Raw genomic sequence first — 13,615 nt, 5'->3', positions numbered from 1 at the left:
GAGGGACAGTTCACAGTAGCAAGGACTGATTATAATTTATTCCTCATAATGTGCTTCTACAGGTGTAAAAGTCTGTTCCTCACCATGAAAATAGTTTCTGAAATATCAATGAAATACAGAAGTGGTGACGCTGATGTTGCAAAAGTTTTCACGTGTTTCTAAAGGTTTTCTAAAGGTTTCTAAAGGTTTAAGCTTGACAGCAGAAATTTCAGATCTGTGAGTCTTGAAACAGAAAGGCAAGCATGGGTTCGTTAGAAAGATTCAGAGACCCTCAAATCTATACTTTTCCCCAATATGAATACCATGAGAAAGTTTAAGCTAAACTAAGCAGAATGAGAAAGTTTTCTCTTCTGGTTCACAATCATGTACAAAAGTTATTTTTTTTATAGGTACCTAAATGCTGTTTTAAAGAAGCCACTCCAACTGTTGTTTAATGCTGTTTCATAGTATGAAATAATCTAATTTACATATAGATTAAGAATCTATTTATGGCATCTAAGATGCTAAAAACAAGTGTGGGGGTCTCAATTATTTATTGTATTTGTTCAGCACTGCTTCATTTGTGTTTGTATTATAGTCCCATTAATGTTGCCACTTTAACATACAGTATATGTCAAACATTTACTACCAAAACTGCCTGACTTCATAAAAAAACTTATCAGTAGTCAAGCGTCAGGGTTAATTACTTAATCTAAACATACTTCAAAACTTAAGCTAATTGGAGCATCACAGAGTTTATTGCAATTCTACTGCCTACTGGAGAAACATCAGGCATATGTTTTCTATTATAAAAGATCTTAAGTCACAGTGCCACAATACTAAAAACTGATATATAAGCATAGTTATATCTAAACTGGGAGTGCATTTAAATTTTATGAATTTTGTCATAAAGAGGAAAATACAAAGAAGAATGTTTAAGTTTTGAGATTGCTGCATTTTTTAAAAGTTTATGATAAACCCTGAAAACTAAAGATTTCAGCTGTTAGGATAATTACCTTTATATCCTGAAGACATTCTTTTAAGTAAAATGGTTTGAAGAGTTCATAAGAATGATATATATGTGGTCACATATTCACTTTGCTAGAGAATGAATAAGAGGAAATTACTAGCATGATTTGTTGGTAATGCTTGTTTGAACTTTTTTTGTAATTTCAACTGCTTAGTATATTTTTTAACATTTTATTTTATTGTTTCTATAAGGGAATTTTTTTGTCACATAATTACTTTTTTATTTGATTTCTTTAGCTTATTGTCCCATGTGTTCTATTTATTGCCTTTTAGAAATTCCATTCTGCCTGGTTCATTTTTTATTCAATTTTCTATTAAACATATACTCTATACTGTTTTCAGGAGTTACTGTTGAAGTGTGGAACTCCTAAGTTTTGAATTTGGCTGACTTTGAAATTTTAACTATACATACTCAATACAGAATTAACATAGATTTTTGCATTTAATATAATATTTATAGATGTTCATCCATCAGTTCTCAAAATCTGATCTGCTGAACATTTTCGTATTTTGTAGAGATCTAGTACATCAAGTGAAACTTTTCCAAGTTTCTAGCAACCTCAACTAAGTTTTGGTGTTTTATAACATAGGAATGAGAAAGCTGAAAAAAATTCTGGAAAGAGAAATGTCTTATCCACTGTGTGTGAAATGAGGAGAAATAGCTTCTGTTGCATGAAACAGGGACTAGTGAATAGGCCAGGCAGCAGGAGACAACTTTTCTTATGCAAAAGAAATAACATAGTTGTCCCACAGATGGTCAAGTTTCTGAGGAATGTTAGAGAAAGGAGAGTGCTGAATAAAGAAGTTACGTCTGCGAAAAGATGGTCCACAATATAATTTTATTTTTTAGCTTTTGGCCACGGAAGGAAAGCGGTGAGAAACGAAATCTTCTATGTTTGTCCCACTGTAAGTAGTTCTGCTTTTTTCTCTGTCTCCTTTTTATTAGTGTTTTTCCTTCTGTCGCTGACATTTTAATAAAGTTCTCACACTGTGATTAGAGGCGATGAGCGGTGAACAAATTTAATAAATTTTGTGAGGACCGCAAATTAATCTAGAAGACACATAACCAAGAAGTCAGTTGTGCTACCTCCAATTATCTAACTCTTGAATTTGAAAATAAATAATTAAAATATTTGATGAGTACTCACTAGAGAAAAAAAATATCCAAATAGTTTGCTCTGGTCAATTGAAAAAAATACTTTTTTTTTGTCCTAATGTAGATTCTATTAATATTTAGACAACACGCTTATGGTGCAGATTGTTTTTTTTTTTTTGTCTAGGCATATGCCTAGTTCAAGCTGCACAGTCTTCATTCTCTTTATGATCATCTTTGTGTCTTTTTTTTTCTTCTGTTCTTTCAGTAGCAATTTGCAGTACAGCTGTTCATTTTTTAGTATGTACAAGGATAAAGAGCTTCTCCTTTGTACTTCCAGTAGCATTATCTACTTGTCTGGAAAGTCAGGTTCATCTCGATCCCATGTTGGGAGGTGGAGAAGGTGGGATATGCCAGTCCCTACCCATACTTGTGTCACTTGGAGTGAAACCTAAGAAAATGGGCAATGAAGGAGCAACAATTCACCCCAAACTCTGGAAAGTGGAGGGCCCAGATCTCTGAGACTTGCTAAGATGTACAACTGAGAGTGTAGATACAGCCTCTTAATGGTTGTGAAGAAGAGGAAGCCATCCCTTTTGAATGGAAAGAGAAGCAGTAGAGACCTGATCAATGGAGAGAAGTGGAAGTTACTATAAAGGGAGATTCTTGGTATGCAGATAAAAACCTAGTAAAGAGGCAGGAAAAAAAGGGAAAATAGGAAAGAGTATAGGAAGACCTGTAACAGGATACTTTGACACCTAGGGTATTTTTTTTCTTTGTTTTCAAAACCCATACAGCCATTAGTTGTGTGATCTCTTCTTCCTTCAGCTGTGGGTATGGAAATGTTAGTATGTTTTTTAGAGAGGTCCACTTTTGCTGTGTCTCTAAATTAAGGGGAAAAATTAGTATTTAGAAAGTGAACATAAGTCTCTGAAGTTCAGGAGCAACAGGGAGAATGGAATTGACTTATATGGTCAACCTAGACGATGGGACATGGACAAGTACGCAACAGTAGCTAGGACAAAGGCAGGTCCAGGAGTTAAACTGGATGAAAAACTTCAGCTGAGAAGGCTAGAACTAAGACTTTGAGTCTGAAGATGCCAAAGATGTACTAAGACGACTGGAAACAGACACTCACAGAAAAGTAGTATGTAGCCATGTAGTTAAGGGTCATATTACAATGCATATATAAAAGACTACTGAATTAAGGCTGTACCAGTGTCTGTGACTGTTCAAACTTCCAACAGGTGAAATGTATGTTTCTATGATGGTCTATTTCTTTAGTTAGCAATCACCATAGTTACCAACAGTAAATTCAAATTTGTTTTTAAGTTTTTTCTTTTTTATGCATTCTAGAATTTTATAATCTTTTCCAATTTATTTTGCTTAGAAAATACAGTTTGTCTATCTTCTTTCTTCCATTTATTAGGAATTGCATTTTTTTTGTGATGCCTTTGTGCTTATTTGGTCCCAAAAGTAAAATCTGTTCCATGAATTCCATAGTGCACTCTAACTTAATTTACTTTCTACTAACATCTGGTCGAAAGAAAGCATGGAGGATCTGACAAATGATGCCATTTTTTTCAATTCCATGAGGGAGAACCAAGTGAGTTCAAACCGAAGCAAAGTTAGGGAAAAGCATCCATCTATCCCTAACATATTTAGACAGGGAGATCTAGAGCATGAAGAACATGTAGGTTCCTTAGAGTGATGACTAGCTGTCATCATAGTGATGTGAAAAGAAGCAAAAGAGTGCTTTAGAAGATTTATGTGGCAATTTAGTACAAACTCTGATAATCTGGATTGAGCAGATTCCATTTCCTAAGAGAAGATAAAAGTGGACAGAAGAAAACCAAAAAAGAAATAAAAGAAGAAAAAAAAAGCACAAAACACACTACTCTTGCAAAATCCCCAGCTGGGCTAGGCTCAAAGAAAGTAAGGCAAAGGCACTTTTCATCTTTCAAAGAGCTCTGATTTTGATACTTATTAGATGATGTACTGCTACCCAGAATAGCTCTTAACACTAGTTATGGAAAGTCTCTGGAATCAGGGAGGTACCTTGTCTGATGCTCTTGCCTATGAAGCACTTCAAAACAAAGCTATTTGAAAGAACACCAAACCTAATATCCCATTAAAATATAAATTATTCTTTGCACAAACACAAAATACAGAAATCCTAAGGATTTACATTTTTCCCCATCAGGAGCTAGATTTGATATCAGATTCAATAAGTATAAAGATATTTGAGAAATTGCTTAATGTGTTCAATTATTCCTACCCCATGAGGAAAAGGCACTACCCAGCTTATGGTGAAGACAGCCATAAGTTAAGGAAAGCCATGAGAAGTCAGCATACTCTTTGGTCACCAGGAAAAATGCTGCTACCAATGTATGGGCACATACCACATTGTCTTCGTGAGATGGACTCCCTGGCTCCTTTGCCTTGCCCTATCACATTTCCTCCAGAAAGATGCTTACTATAGAATAGAGAAAGATAGGAATGTTTTGTGATTAATGATTAAAATCAGAGGAAATCAGAAATGCCAAAATTGAATCTTAATGGTTTGCAAAAAAACATGTTCTTTATGAAGGGGAAGACTGGTCTGCTATATCAAAGATTTAAAAGAAACAGCTAAACTAGATGCAGACAATACTGAGAAGTGGATCATTTCTTATCACCATCAATAAAAATGCAGCAGTATGTGCCTGGCTTGTTTAATAATTAACATGAGGAATCCTCAGAGACTGACTTGTCAGAAACCGCATTTTTGGAGTAAACCAACAACTTCAAAAGCAGAGGGTCACCACTCCAGACGGTATATACCCAAGAGTCTAAAAAAGCTTAACTATGAAGTGGCTGAGCCAACAACAAAAAGATCCAGTCTCTTATTCGAAGTAGCTCAATGGCTCAGACGTTTGGAAAGCAGAAATTTTAACCTTGCATTGTTTTCAGAGAATCACAGAGAATGGTTGAGATTGGAAGGGACCTCTGGAGGTCATCTAGTCCAACCCCACTGCTCAAGCAGGGCTATAGAGTCAGTTGCCTAAGACCATGTCCAAATGGCTTTTGAACATCATCAAGGAGGGAGATTCCACAATTTCTTTGGGCAGCCTGTGCCAGTGTTCAGTCACCCTCACAGTAAAAAAGTGTTTCTTTTTCTGATTCCACATTAGATGGAATCTCCTGTGTTTCAGTTTGTGCCCATTGCCTCTTGTCCTCCTTTAATTATGTGTTTAACTATGTATTTTAGCTATAAATGTTATAAATGTTACCTAGGGAATTTTAAGCCAGTCAAATTTTTACACCTGTACCTGACAACTGGCTGTTCAGAAATAATTAAAAATAGAGTAATAAAAGACATGGAACATCATGAAATAATGAAGTTTATTCAGTATGGTGTCTACCAAGAAAAGCGTCTTTCACTCAGTTCTTGAGATGAACTGTAGATGTCAATAGTGTAATGAACAAAAGAAATTTGGAAACATGTTATATTTAGACTTACAAAAGATTGTTCATGTGGTTTCATATGGAAGAGCCTATTAAGAAAGCTAAGTATTCATGGAAGGAGAGGCAATAAAGCTATATCTATAACTGTAGGGAAAAAATGTGTATAAAAGTATATAAAAATACATGTTTTGGTCTATGTTGATACCTCTGTCTCTTAACATGTCCAATTCTAAATATGGAATCTTTCCACAACAAACAAGGTGAAGACGTTTTCAGCAACAGTGATTCTCTATAACTCTTTCTGTGGATTGTTCAGTTAAAAGAGGATATGTAGCAGCAATGAAAGGACTTTTAAAAATGTTGAATCAGTGAGCGGAGACAAATCTCTGATTCTGAGAAAATGTGTCAGTCATAAGGCTAATCTTGTATGTACTAACAAAACAAGCGTTTTGTTATTGTTTGTTATTGTTTGAAGGCAATACTTTCATATTTGTCCCAGCACCATAAATTCTTAATTTCTGGTTAAGAGGTGGCATAACTTATATCATAAAATATCAGCTACTGACTCAGAAAATTTCTGGTTCCCCCATTCTCTTAACACAAGAAATTGGATTTTCCATTGGCAAAATAAGATCTTTATTTTTAGATTCTTAGTGTGAAGCAGTTGTCAATTCCTTATCATCAATAATAAAATGAAGGCAAGGTATGAGATAAACTTAGCAATATTTTACACACGGGATAGAAAAAAATGCCATTTCTATATGGGTGCTGTGTAAATATGAGAAGATCTTACAAATCATTTAACAATTGCTGGAGATGGAGTCAGGCCAGAAAAAGAAAAATAAGATGTCCAAACATAGAAGGTTTATTCAGTAAATTGAAACTCAAGCTTGAAAATTGAAAAGTTTGATTTTGATCTACCTCAGAGGACACCTTTTAGCTTTTTTTTTTAATAACAGGCAAGTTTTATTAAATGTTTATCTTAGAAACAGATTATTTGCATACTCTGTTTCTTGTTCCCCTTAATCTTCTGATTTAATTACTGCTTAAGAAGGCTGGGTTGAAAATGCAGTGTTATATATTTGAGAGACTCTATCCTAATGTATTGCACTCTGGAAAGGTTGAAATATATTTTCAGCAACAGCAACTTAGCATGCTATGCAAACACCTACTTCATGTGACCTTTCAGAAAAAATATTTTCTGTGATTGCTATAGTCATCCAAAGGGAAAAAAACATCAAATTCCTCAAATATGTTTCTTAACATTTCTCAATGACAATTTAAAATCCTGCTCATGTTGCTATTTAGGGTGGTAAGTCAGTCCCAGATACTTACAGCTTGCAACTGAATGGAATATGAGGTGCTGTAAAAACAATACTGCTATTATAATAAAAGATCTCATATATGAAGCTTGAAGCATACCCCATTTTATACTCACAAGCCAAAAATCAACCTGTATCCCTAAGATTCAGTGCATTCAATCACCAACATGTTCTGGAAAACCCTAAGTATCTTATGTCCAAGATTTGTGTAACTAAAGTGCTTCGTGGATATTCCAAGGTGAAGTGTCAAATACCCTGTCACCATCATTTTCGTAAGTCCCTATAAGGTAGTACCTTGACCAGAAGGCAGAAGTAGGGTCGTTTTGCAGTGGACTTTGCAAACCTATGCATGCTAAGCAGGTTTTGTTGCACAGTTCAATTCACAAGTCAGTACCCAAAGCAGTCAAGAAAGTAACAGCATAACTGTCTATGAGGAAACTCATGATATATTTCAAGTCTGACCAAATCCTACATAGAGACAAATTTCATACAGCTGAACAAGCCTGGCAGAAGTTAGCCAAAACCCAACAAAAAAGTTAGTCTAATTGAAGTTAACTTCTTCTATCTGTTACATTTAAGTTCAAACAAGTAGTAAGGAGTAATAATAAGAAGTTTTTGTAGTATAGACAGATGACTGCTGGCTTCTGATTCTGGATAGTGTAAGAATAAATAGCTAATCTGTCTGGCTAGCTTCTAATGTTCTTCCTAATGAACAGCTGCTGCAAATCATGTCAGAAATAGCAGTAACTCTAACATGTTCTGAATCCTCCTTGTGGGAATATATCCCTACTGAGATTCAACTCACATGACTCTGTGTCACCAGGACACTCTGGATGTCTGCACCTGACCTAGCTGCGTAGACTGCCTTAAAATGAAGAGAAACAGGTACTTAGCAAAATTTATCTGAACCTAATACACATCTCAAAAGAACTCACTAGTTCCTACCTGTCACCTACCTGGATTTCTGTAAGGCCTTTGAAACCCTCCCCCCCCGCAATGTTCTTACCTCTATAATTTGAGAGATATGGGTTTGATGGATGAACCATTAAATGGATAAGGAATCGGCTAGATGGCAGTGTCCAAAGAGTTGCAGTCAATGACTCAGTGTCTAAGAGGAAATCAGTAACAAGTGGTGTCCCTCAAAGGTCCGTACTGGGACCAATACTATTAAATGTCTTCATCAATGAAGTAGATAATGGGATTGAGTGCACACTCATCAAGTTTACAGATGGCATCAAGATGAGTGGTGCAGTTGATATGGGTGCCGTCCAGAGGGACCTTGACAAGCTTGAGCAGTGAGCCCATTTGAATCTCATGAAGTTCGACAAGGCCAAGTGCAAGGTCCTTCAGCTGGGTTTAGGGCAATCCCCAATTTCAATACAAGCTGGGAGATTAATTGAGAACAGCCCTGCTGAGAAGGACTTGGGGATAATGGAGGATGAAAAATTGGATATGAGCTGGCAATGTGCAATTGCAGCCCAGAAAGCCAACCACATCCTGGTCTGCATAAAAAGAAGCGTGGCCAGCTGGTCGAAGAAAGTGATTCTCCCCCTCTACTCTGCTCTCTGTGAGACCCTACCTGGTGTACTGCATCCAATTCTGGGGTCACCAGCACTAGCAAAAGATGCACGTGTTAAAGAGGGTCCAGAGAAGGACCACAAAAAGGTCAGAGGGCTGGAATACCTCTCTTATGAAGAAAGACTGAGAAAATTGGCGTTTTTCAGTCTGGAGAAGAAAAGGCTTCAGAGAGACCTTATTGCGGCATTTCAATTACTTAAAGGGGGCTTATAAGAAAGATGGAGAGACACTTTATACCAGGGTTTGTAGTGACAGGACAAGGGGCAACGGTTTTGAACTGAAAGAGAACAGATTTAGATTGGATATATGAAAGAACTTTGTTATGATGAGGGTGGAAATATTCAAAGTCAGGTTGAATGGGGCTTTGAGTAACCTGATCTAATGCAAGATGCCCCTGCCCATGGCAGAGGGATTGGACTAGATGAACTTTAAAGGTCCCTTCCAACCCAAACCATTCTGTAATTTTACGATTCCCCTGGACTATTTCTCCTGGTCCAGTGCAAAAGACTATCTATGTTTGTTTCTAAAGTTTGATGAAATTCAACTGACACTCAAACTGAAATTATACTTTTACTTTGATCTGCTCTCCAATGAAAATCTACATGGGTGAATTCCTTCTCCTATTCTTTTCAACATCTATATCCACTATCAGGTGAAATGTTTAGGTAGCCTTGACAAAAATATTAGTCATACGGAGATGAGTCATAGTTTTGTTTACTGTTTCTAAACATGTTCTGATGCTTGGATGAGCTCAGTCAAAACATTGTTTTCTGATGGTAGAATAAAGTATCTGAGAGTATATAGAATAAACAATAGGAAATTGCACTACATTGCTACCTGTTATTATATAGCCTGTAGTTCACGTTTAGTGCCTAATGGCACAGAGACATGAAGCACAATGCTCTTCTGTGATTAAGGGATCAAGATTCCCTTTTACCAAGATTCCCTTTTACCACCCATACAATGTTACAGTGAAATGTAATTGCTCTGCCACAGTCAGGGAGCACTGACTACCTTCTGGTCAACATTTCTGGCAGGTAAAAAGGACTATAGGCATCAGGATTTCAAACTTTCGTAACATCTTCTAGGCAGACGTCTTTTGGAAACTGTGTTGCCTAAGTGCCATTGACCTGTCACAGAATCACAGAATGACAGAATGTTAGGGATTGGAAGGGACCTCGAAAGATCATCTAGTCCAATCCCCCTGCCGGGGCAGGATTGCCTAGACCATATCACACAGGAACGTGTCCAGGCGGGTTTTGAATGTCTCCAGAGAAGGAGACTCCACAACCTCTCTGGGCAGCCTGTTCCAGTGTTCGGTCACCCTCACCGTAAAGAAGTTTTTCCTCAAATTTAAGTGGAACCTCCTGTGTTCCAGCTTGCACCCATTGCCCCTTGTCCTGTCAAGGGATGTCACTGAGAAGAGCCTGGCTCCATCCTCATGACACTTGCCCTTTACATATTTATAAACATTAATGAGGTCACCCCTCAGTCTCCTCTTCTCTAAGCTAAAGAGACCCAGCTCCCTCAGCCTCTCCTCATAAGGGAGATGTTCCACTCCCTTAATCATCTTTGTGGCTCTGTGCTGGACTCTCTCTAGCAGTTCCCTGTCCTTCTTGAACTGAGGGGCCCAGAACTGGACACAATACTCCAGATGCGGCCTCACCAGGGCAGAGTAGAGGGGGAGGAGAACCTCTCTCGACCTGCTGACCACACCCCTTCTAATACACCCCAGGATGCCATTGGCCTTCTTGACCACAAGGGCACACTGCTGGCTCATGGTCATCCTGTTGTCCACTAGGACCCCCAGGTCCCTTTCCCCTACGCTGATCTCCAACAGGTCTGCCCCCAACTTGTACTGGTACATGGGGTTGTTCTTGCCCAGATGCAGGACTCTACACTTGCCCTTGTTATATTTCATTAAATTTCTCCCCGCCCAATTCTCCAGCCTGTCCAGGTCTCTCTGAATGGCTGCGCAGCCTTCCGGCACATCAGCCACTCCTCCCAGTTTTGTGTCATCAGCGAACTTGCTGACAGCGCACTCTAATCCCTCATCCAAGTCATTAATAAATATATTGAATAGAACTGGTCCCAGAACCGATCCTTGCGGAACTCCGCTAGACACAGACCTCCAACTGGACTCTGTCCCACTGACCACTACTCTCTGGCTTCTTTCCTTCAGCCAGTTCACAATCCACCTCACTACCCGATCATCCAGACCACACTTCCCCAGTTTAGCTGAGAGGATGCTGTGGGAGACCGTGTCAAACGCTTTACTGAAATCGAGATAGACCACATCCACAGCTTTACCATCATCTATCCACCGGGTAACATCCTCATAAAAGGCTATCAAGTTGGTTGAGCAAGACTTCCCGTTGGTGAAGCCATGCTGAGTGCCCCTAATGATCCCCCTGTCCTTGATGTGCCTAGAGACAGCACCAAGAACAAGTTGCTCCATCACCTTTCCGGGGATGGAGGTGAGGCTGACCGGTCTATAGTTACCCGGGTCCTCCTTCTTGCCCTTTTTGAAGACTGGAGTGACATTCGCTTTCCTCCAGTCCTCAGGCACCTCTCCCGTTGCCCACGACTTAGCAAAGATGATGGAGAGTGGCCTAGCAATGACTTCCGCCAGCTCCCTCAGCACCCGCGGGTGCATCCCATCAGGGCCCATGGATTTATGGACGTCCAGGTTGCTTAATTGGTCCCTGACCCAGCCCTCATCAACCAAGACAGATTCCTCCTCTATCCTGACTTCTTCTGAGACCGCAGGGGTCCAGGGCTCCTCAGGACAGCCTCCAACAGTATAGACAGAGGCAAAGAAGGCATTCAGTAACTCCGCCTTCTTCTTATCCTCTGTCTCCAGGACCCCCACCTCATTCATCAGTGGGCCTACATTGCCTCTAGTGTTGGCTTTACCTGCAATGTATTTGAAGAAGCCCTTTCTGTTGTCCTTGACCTCTCTTGCAAGGTTTAATTCCAAGGAGGCCTTAGCTTTCCTAGTTGCCTCCCTACATCCTCTGACAACAGACTTATATTCCTCCCAAGTGGCCAGCCCCTCCTTCCTCGATCTGTACACCCTCTTCTTCCACTTGAGTTTGCCCAGCAGTTCCCTGTTCAACCATGCAGGTCTCCTGGTACCCTTCCTTGACTTCCTACCTCTTCGGATGCTCTGATCTTGCGCTCGGAAGAAGCAGTCCTTGAATGCTAACCAACTATCTTGGGCCCCCTTACCTTCTAGTACCCTGTCCCATGGGATTTCCCTTAGCAATTGCTTGAAAAGGCCAAAGTTGGCCCTCCTGAAGTTCAGGGTTGTGATTCTGCTAGCTATTCTGTTCCTGCCACATGAGATCCTGAACTCTACCATCTCATGGTCACTACAACCAAGGCTGCCCTCAACCTTCACCTCTTCAACCATAATAGATTTGTCCTTTATATAGACATAGATTTATTTAATAGATTTATTTAATAAATTGTCCTTTATTAAATATAGATTGTATGCGAAAAGGTTACTTTCATCCTCCTTAATCCATTTCCAGCTCTATATTCATCCCTCACGTTCACAAAAAGTCAACATAATTTTGTTTTAAAAGCTCCATAGGTCAAGGACTGTGTAAAAATTCTCAGCAAATCACTCCCACCCGTGGCTGGCATTCTTTGTCTTGAATAAGTATGGATTCTAAAATAAGAATGTGAAATATATATTTTATTCTTTTGGGAGAAACAAAGTATGATAACTGAAAAGTTGTCTTCATTTAGCCCACACCTGGGGCTAAACAACAAGCAATTGTTCTATCACCCAATGTTGCTTTCCCAACTGAGAAAGGGAATTGGGAGAAGGGGGGAGACTCGTGGGTTAAAATTTTAATAAAATAGGGAAAACAATATCAATGCTAATACAAAACACCCAAAATTATACTTAGCCCACAGGGTGGTGGGAAGGTGCTCCAGGGATAGAAATTGTTGAGAAGGAGAAAGAGGGAGAGAAGAAAAGAGCAGAGTAAAAAAAAAAACAAAAACTCCCCTCCATCCCCAGCAAGCTTTCCTATTTATACTGAACCTGATGTTAGTGATACAGAATATGCTTGTGGGCCAGCCTGGGTCAGCTGCCCTGGATTTAACTGCTAAGGGCCTCGATCACCATGTCTGGCCACAAACTGAAACAAAATGTAAGAGAAAATTGATTCTATAAATTTTATCCCTGCAAAAGCAGGACAAAAGTAAAAATGTTATTTTACTCAAACACAACAGACTCATACATTGAACTGGTTATATGGTATGTTCTTGACTTGCAATGATATTAATAATACAAGAACACCTCCTATTGATGCTCTGAGAGGACGTGTTTGCCTCAACGATTGTAAATAGAATCATCTAAACAACAGGATTGTTTCTCGCAGTTAATGTTGAATGAATAAAAAGGAATAATTTTTATGTCAGAATTTGAGACTACGTAATCTTAGAAAATATTATCTACTAATTTATGATACCAATATGATAACAATTACCAAGTATAAAAGTTATTGTTTAACTTGAGTTTTATTTCATGGTATATATGTTTTACCAATAAAACATTAACTCCCTGATTTCTCATTGACTTATTTAAGAGCAGCTTTTGGACATATAAGTTATAATTATATTTATTAGAATAACTTCAGAACTTTCAAACACGGCTTTTTTTTTTCCAAAATTCACCCTAAGAGTACACTTAAAAGTAAATGCATCAATAGAACAAGACTCATATAGAAGAGTTTCAATACAAAGACCTGTGCTGCAGTGTGTATTATAGGTCACCTTTTTGTAAATCATTACACTGTGAGAAGTTCAAAGAGGGCAGCAACTAACCTGAAAGATAATAGGTGTGATACATGTTTTAATTAACATTGGTAGGATTTTAACATTTGAAAAAGTAGACTGTTTCACTGTTTGTTATAAAACATTGTCTTTGTTTATATGTTTAGGAATAAAGTAAGTGGTGCAAGACTCCAAATACACATACTTAAAATTGTTGAAAAATTCATCAGATATTTTACCAATTCTATATAATTATGTAATAAAAGCAATCGTGGTGTGTATTTTCTCACATCTAGAGGTAGAATACTGTGTGTAACCTTAACTTTGCTCTTTCCCTGTCTTTTATTTACCTTAATGTATTAACCCCAATGTACGG

The sequence above is a fragment of the Nyctibius grandis genome, chromosome 5 (assembly GCF_013368605.1).
Source record: "Nyctibius grandis isolate bNycGra1 chromosome 5, bNycGra1.pri, whole genome shotgun sequence".
Taxonomy (NCBI): Eukaryota; Metazoa; Chordata; class Aves; order Nyctibiiformes; family Nyctibiidae; genus Nyctibius; species Nyctibius grandis.
This window is presented reverse-complemented; position numbering follows the sequence as displayed.